Here is a 7,760-nt window from a genome sequence, read left to right as displayed (position 1 = left end):
AGAGCGAGGCCTGTGACTGGATGTGACGTGAGGGGCGGGCACTCCTGTGAGACAGAGACTTATGGTTGGATAAGACAGCGAAGAGGCGGAGCCTGAGGGCATGGATTCTGTCACGAGCTGCGAATCCCCGACAGACCATGCTGGGTTCGCGTGGCTGGAGGAATAGGTGAGCAGAGCCACCCACCACAGGACCGATTCAGTTGCATTCTGACTGGCCGGTGGACAAGTCCTATAGTGACTGACTTGGGCTCTCACTGACGACTGACAGTGACCAACAGACGGGTAAGTGAGTTGCTTCAAGATCAAGAGCGAATGAGCCTACAGTTACAGAAGTTTGGGAAGGCGTCTGTTGGTTTTGGTCCAGGAAAGGAACAGGAAGCTGAGACCAAGCTGGGTATGGTCTCACTGCATCGATTCAGTGTGAATTGACACACCTTGCCCTAAAGAAGCTCAGGCCTCTGTCCTGTTGGCACCCAAAAGTTATTTTCCATCTAGAAGAATTTCGCCCCCGAGTGGCGGTACCTTGACATGCAGTCTGAGACTGGGGAGGGGTGGTGGGCTAGTACCGTCGAGGGTTAGTGCTTTGCCCTACTGAAACCTTTTGCCTTGCTAAACTGTGGTCTGGTCTATGCAACTTGAAAGGGAGGCAACAGACATTCCATGACTTCAGGGTAGGTTTGATCTGCGTTCCCTGTCCCTCAGGAGCTCCCTCTCCAGGTGAGAATAAGGGATGAGGGATTCCACTCTGGCTTTGTTTGAAATGTCTTTTACTCCAAGAGGAGCAAACTAAGTTAAATAGCTGGGTTATACAGGTTTGTTGCTGAGAAGAAGGGCTGGCTTCTTAGTTGTAGTTGAAACCATGGAGTTGAACAAGGGCACCCAGGGACAGTATGTCAGGTGGGTACATCAAAGGCCCATAGGTCAAATGGAGGAGACTGGGTAGGACTTGTCAACAGGTAGGAAGAGGACCTGGAGGGCCTTGGAGAAGGCTGGTGGAGTAAGCAGTGCTGAGTGCAGTAGAGAACTCAGGCAAGGCAGCAGGCCAGAAGTGTATCCATCGTCCTTTGCGTTTTGCAACGTGGAGGTCCTTGGTGTGATGAGGGTTTTGGTTGAATGGTGGCTGTGGAAGCCAGGTTTCAGCGGGCTGAGATTTTTTTTTTTTTCATCCAGAGGCGTGCTGGAGCCAGCTCATAATGCCTGGCAAGAGCCAACTGTCAAATTTTCAGGAATTTTGGAGGCAGTTATTAAAAACAGCCATTGTTTTAAAACTAATTGTATAAACTTACAATCGATTGGATTATACTGAAACAAAGGTAATACTCAAAACTCATCTATGTTCTGTCAATGCTACTGATCACATCTGTACGCTGGAAATACCATGTAATGTGTGCCACTGCATCTTTTACAATTTGGGTTTTTTTTTTTTTTTTAATGGAGGTATCCTCTCTCCTAGGGTTTTGTTTTGTTATTGGTTTTTTTTTAAATAGAGATATTGGGGATTGAACTCAGGACCTCGTGCATGCTAAGCACGTGCCCCACTGAGCTATATCCTCCCCCGACGAATTCTGTGTTTAAGGACATCACATTCATAGCCTGAAATTGGCCATGGTGGAAATATTTACACCATAAGAACTGACAAACACTACAGATCAGGAGCTTTCTGGTTTGTTCAGAGGGTCAGTTACTTAACCAGCACATAGACAGAGTGAACGTAGATGCCTCCGAGGAAGCTTCACAGTGCTTAGAAGGTGCAGGGATGACAGCTGGAGGGACATATGGGGTAGAGTTGAGGGTATTTTGTTTGTTTTTCCCACCTTTTTATTTTGAAAAATTTCTAAGCCATAAAAAAATTTCAAGAATAGTATAATGAAGGGAGGAGGAGGGTATGGCTAGCATGCACACTAGCCCTGGGTTCAATCACCAGTACCTCCTCTAAAAATAAATAAAGCAATAAACCTATTTACCTCCCTCCCCCCCAAAAATAAAGAAAGAACACTTACATACCCTTTCACTAGATTCATTTTGCCACATTTGCTTTAGCATTCTCTCTAGTATAGATAGATAGAGAGATAAGAGAGAGAGAGAGAGAGATACAAACAAATTTGTTTTGCTAAAGCATTTGGAAGAGTTGCGGGCGTCAGGACACTTCCCCTTCAATACTTCAGCCTGTAGGACACAGTGCCATTGTCACAAGACATTCCTTCTCATTGATAAACTAATGAAAATTCAATTGATGAAAGTATCCTTCTTTCCCCGGTTTGATAGCTCTTTTTCCAAATCTAGCGTTCAGTCAGGTTTCACTTATTGCATTTGGTTGTCATCTCTTTCATCCAGCAGCATCCCCCTTGATTTTTTGGTGGGGCAGGATGGGGAGTCTTTCATGACTTTGATGATTTTGGAGGCCTGTTGTTTTGGAAAAACATCCCCCATTCTGAACTGACCAATTGATTCGGCAAGATTAGGTTGCAGTTTTGTCCAGAACGTTCCGATGGAAATGTCTCCTTCTTGCTGGGAAGCCCATGACGTAAGCGTGTGATGCTTAGTTTGAAGGTGATGCTGAGTTTGCTGGCTAGGCTAAGGGTTTGGTTGTTCTTAAGGGGAGGGAGGGAGGGTATATTTACATGCTGAGCTGCTGGGCCTTCTGAGCTGGAGGGAAGAGAATGTTGAAGAGCCGGGGAGAGGAAGAGAGAGGCCCCCCCCAACCCCCGTGCTTTGGGTCTATTCTGGGAGGGACAGGGAGGGGAGAGAGCATGACTGGGAAGTCCTATGCTGGCCCAGGAGGGTGTCGGTCAGGGCATTGGTCCAGCCTGTGACGAGCAGGGAGAGAGCCTGCTCTGCATTCACCACCCTGGTCCCCGTGGGGAAGGGCCAGGCAGGGGGGTGTGCAGGCGGGCAGATGCTCTTCAGAGAGCCCCACACAAGGAATTCTGAGTCTCCACCACTCTTGTCAATCTGTGAGCCCCTTGGGGACCAGGTTGCTTAGTTCAGTGCCTGGCATACAGTAGGTGCTCAATGAACATGTGTATCGACAAAAGGAATGAAAGAAAGAGCCACTGGAGAATCTTACGTGAAATCTCTTGAACATGGAAGGCCTTATGTATATAGCACAGGTTTCCAGGCGGAGGATGGGCTCCACCTGGCTTTTCCTGGCTGGCTGGGGTGGGGATGGGGCTAGGGTCAGCGACATCAACCCAGCTACCATTTTCTAGCCTAAAGGCCAGAAGTCTGGCTGGGTTCTTGCTGCGACAGCACATATATTAACACTGAAACAAGACAGAGAAATTAGCTCAGCCCCTTGTGTAAGGGTGACAAGTGAGTGACATATTTTTACAATGGGTATATATTTGACTATACTCTACACTTGAAAACTGGTTAAGATCCTCTCTCTCTGTCTCTCTTTCTCTCCCCCCATGCCAGGAAGACAGCCCTCACCAGGGACCAGATCTGCCGGCACCTTGATCTCAAGACTTCCCAGCCTCCAGAACTGTGAGAAATAAACATCCGCTGTGTAAGCCCCTAGGAGGTGGTATTTTGCATTAGCTGCTCCAGCTGACTGATCCCGTGTGCCCCGGCCTGCCCGGCGCTGGGTCATGGCAGAGTGCAGGGAACCTTCCCGCCGCCACCATATGGTGAGTGTGCATTGCAGTGGGCTGGGTGTGGCAGATGGCAAAGCCAGAAGTGACAAGGACCAAGGCAATCAGGGAGCCACCCTTTGGAGAAGCATCTGGAGAGCCAGTTCTTGGCCATGGGTTTTTGGCATCCGGCCGGAAGGCGGAGGTTCAGGGCTAAGATTATCACAGGAAGACTCTTGGTGTTATTATCTACCACTCTGTAGCAGAGTACCCAAAATGTGGCGGCTTAACAGAGAGCAGAGCGGTGGTTGCCAGGGACCAGGGGTGCAGGGGTGGGAGGATGCGGCAATGAGTGGGATGAGTCCGTTCCAGAGCTCTGCCCTACAGCTAGCCCAGTGCCTGCAGCTTGCCGTCCTGTACTGCGCCCTAAAAACATTTGTTAAGAAGGCAGATCTCATGTTAAGTGTTCTGCCCCTTCAAAAGCCCCCAAAGCAGAGAGATATGTGGAAAACTCTGGAGATGATGGACACATTCATTACCTTGATTGTGGCGATGGGGTCACAGGTGTGTCCGCACGCGTCAATTGTATACATGAAATCTGGGCAGGTTTTGTAGATCAACTGTACCCCAATAAGGCTGTGTGTCCTCGCACAGTGGAAGGGGCAAGGGGATCTCTCCAGGGCCTCTTTTATAAAGATCCTGGGGCACTTTTATAAGAAGCGTCCAGAAGACATAATGGCTTAAAACAATGAATATGCATGCTCTCACATTCTCTGCAGGTCAGGCAGGAGTCCGGGTGCGACCCAGCTGTTCCTATGGTTCAGAGTGTCTTACAAGTTTACAGTCAGGGTATCTGGTGGGGCCACAATCTAGGCCCAGCTTGGGGAGGGTTCTGCTCCAAGATCACTCACGCGGCTGTTGGCAGGATTCAGTCCCTTGACGGCCGTGGGTGAAGGGCCTCTGCTTCCCACTGATGACTGGCGGTGGCCCTCTTGGGTTGTTTGCTGTGGGGGCGACAGCGGCTTCCAATATGGCAGCTGGCCTGTCCGAGGGGGTGAGAGAGGCCCACCGGCAAGACAAGCCACAGTCTTTTGTCACCTAATCTTGGTTGTGGCATCCCATCCCATTTGTTCGTTAGAAGGTCTCACCAGGTCCTGCCCACACTCAAGGCGAGAGGATCAGGCAAGAGCATGAACCTAGGAGGTGGGAGTCATGGGGCCACTTTAGAGACTGCCCCCCACCTGTACTCTTTCTAAGCATTACAGAGGTTTGATTACACAGCCTGGGGAGGGCAAGACTGGGACTCAGGGATAACTCAGGCTTTGTTAGTTACAGTTGTAGCATAGAGAACCTGGGGCAGAAAACCGACATTAGTGGAAATCTGAGACAATCTGAATCAAGTGTGGACTTCAGCTAATGTAGAATGTATAGCTTTATAATGTATCAGTATTGTAACAAAAGTCCCCCATTAATCTAGGACATTACTAATAGGGGAAGTGGTGTCTGTGTCTTTTTTTTTTTTTACAAATAGATGCATCATTTTAATGTATTCATCTTACTATTCTGAATTTAGGCATTAATGTAAAAAAATTAGTGATCATGTCTTTTTTTTTTTAATATAAAACTTTATTTTTCAGAGCAGTTTTAGGTTCACAGCAAAATTGAGTGGGAAGTGCCAGGAGTAATGAAAAAGAATACGAAAACAAATATATGCATGTATATGGATGACTGAAATATGATGCTGGACACTTGAAATTGACACAACATTGTAAAGTGACTGTACTTCAACAAAAAGAAAGAGAGAGAAAGAAAGAAAGAGAGAGAGAAAGAAAGGAAGGAAGGAAGAACAGGGAGTTCCCGTAAGCCCTCTGCCCCACGCTGCCACACACAGCCTCCCACGCCACAGTCACCCTCAGTCCACAGATGACATTAGGGTTCACCCCTGGTGGCGCACACTCTGTGGGTTTGGACAAATGTTTAATGACGTGTCTCCACCATTACAGGAGCGTACAGAATAATTTCATTGCCCTAAACATCCTCTGTGCTCTGCCTGTTCATCTTTCCCGGCCCCACGGCCCCTGGAACGACTGATCTATTCCCTGTCTCCCTAGTTTTGTCTTTTCCAGAACGTCACAGTGCTGGAAGCATACATCATGGAGCCTTTTCAGATGGGCTCCTTCCACTTAGTCATATGCACTGAAGTTCTTCCCCCATCTTCACGGCTTGATAGGTCATTTCTTTTGAGTACTGAGTAACATCCCATTGTCTGGATGTATCGCAGTTTATCCATTCACCTCCTGAAGGACGTTTTGGTTGCTTCCAAGTTTTGGCATTCATGAATAAAACTGCTCTAACCATCCATGTGCAGGTTTTTATGTGCTTATGTAAGTTTTCACTTCATCTGGAGAAGTACCAAGGAGTGTGACTGCCAGATCAATTATTTCTTTTTTATACACTCAGTGTACCATAGGATGGCACTCAATTCTCACTGCAATTATGTCTCTTGTCAGTTTCTTCTCCTTTTTTTCCCCTTTTATTCTTGTATTTTATGAAGCCTATAGGTTTAATACTGCCCTCATCTCCGATTTTATTGTCATGATGTTCATCATAGCATCAGGTTCTTAATCTTTTCAACCTAAATGATATTTTTCTCTGATATTAACAGTGCCGATCAGATTTTGCTGTTTAGAACAATAACAGCTGTGATTTACTGAGCTCTCACCAGGCTAGGCAGTGTGCCAAGTACTTCACACGCTCTTTGGTGAGGCCCTTTTTGGCTGGAAGGAGCCCGGATGAAGGAGAATGTATCTAACCCTGCAGCGGAACCTCAAAGGCAGAACTAGATTGTCCCTCTGGCCTCGTGGAAGCTAGCCTGGGAAGCAGGCACCTCCTTATGAAGAGGAATCTACTGTCTCCAGCCTAAGGCTGTCCCTGCTCACCTTCTCCCAGCGGCCCCTCACTTGCTGTTAGGGCCTGAGTGGTGTCCCTCCAAACTCATATGCTGAAGCCTTCACCCTTAGCACCTCAGAATGTGACTGTATTTCGAGATGGGACATTTAAAGTGGTAATTAAGAGGTGGGGTGGGGTATAGCTCAGGGGTAGAGTACACACTTGGCATGCACAGGGTCCTGGGTTCAATCCCCAGCACCTCCACTTAAAAAAAAAGAAAAAGAAAAAGAAAAAGAAACAAGACTTTAAAGTGGTAATTAAGGTAAAACAGGGTCATTAGAATCTGACCAGTGTCCTTATAAGAGGAAGTTAGGGCACAGACACACACAGAGGGGAGGCCAGCAAGAAGACTGCCACCTATGAGCCAAGGAGAGATTCCTCAGAAGAAACCGACCTTGCTGACACCTTGACCTTGGACTTCCAGCCTCCAGAACCATAAGAAAATACATTCCTGCTGTGTAAGCCACCCAGACTATGGTCCCTTGTCAGGGCAGCCCCTGCAAATTCACACAGCAGTTCCTCTGCCTCCTCCCTTGGGCTCAGGGCCCCCGCCCACGCTGGGCTTCTGCTGCCCCCAGGCCTTCGCCATCTGGCTGCCTTCTGTCTGCCTTCTGTCTGGCCTCCTTCCCACTCCTGCCCCCCCCCACGTCTACCCGGCTGACTCTTTCCTCCGTCTCCTGTTCTCCTTCCCAGGAGTAAGAATAGCTGCTGGCACTGGTGGCGTGCCTCCCCTGTTCCAGACGGGGTGCCGGGCCCTTAGGGGTGGCATCCTACTTAGCTCCAGCCCACATCCCTTCGAGAAGGATGCTATCATTAGCCATCTCGTACAGACAGGCCCCTGAAGCTGGCAGAGAGAGGGGAAGGAAGTTGGCCACAACTAGAGCATCAACAAAGGGAGTCTGGCTGGTCCCATCAGGGCAGAGCCTCTGACTCAGATCACCGCCCAGACCCTTGGCCCGTCCGCCAGGCGCAGGCAAAGTGATGTGGGTACGGCAGGCATTGAATCCTCTAAATCTGTGAAGCTGGCAGCACCATTCCCTGAGCGAGGGAGCAAGGGCCTCCAGAGAATAGTGAGTTAGTGGTGAATGGGGACAGAATTTCAGTTTGGGGTGATGAGAAAGTTCTGGAAATGGATGGTTGCACAATAATGTGAATGCACTGAATGCCACTGTACTGGACATTTAACAATAATTAAGATAGTAAATTTTATGTTATGTATATTTTACCACAATACAAAAA

The 7,760-nt window shown here is 48.3% G+C and overlaps 1 long non-coding RNA gene across 1 annotated transcript; it reads left to right on the top strand.

The window, feature by feature from the left end:
• Positions 1-138: 138 nt before the first annotated feature.
• LOC140688368 (uncharacterized) lies at positions 139-5,931 on the top strand. Its single transcript, XR_012063004.1, has 3 exons — positions 139-282; positions 3,418-3,629; positions 5,210-5,931. It is a non-coding gene; the product is annotated as an uncharacterized lncRNA (long non-coding RNA).
• Positions 5,932-7,760: the final 1,829 nt, after the last annotated feature.

Source organism: Vicugna pacos, chromosome 22 (genome assembly GCF_048564905.1).
Source record: "Vicugna pacos chromosome 22, VicPac4, whole genome shotgun sequence".
Classification (NCBI taxonomy): domain Eukaryota; kingdom Metazoa; phylum Chordata; class Mammalia; order Artiodactyla; family Camelidae; genus Vicugna; species Vicugna pacos.
Note: the sequence above shows the minus strand (reverse complement) of the source record. Positions and strands in the feature narration are given on the sequence as shown.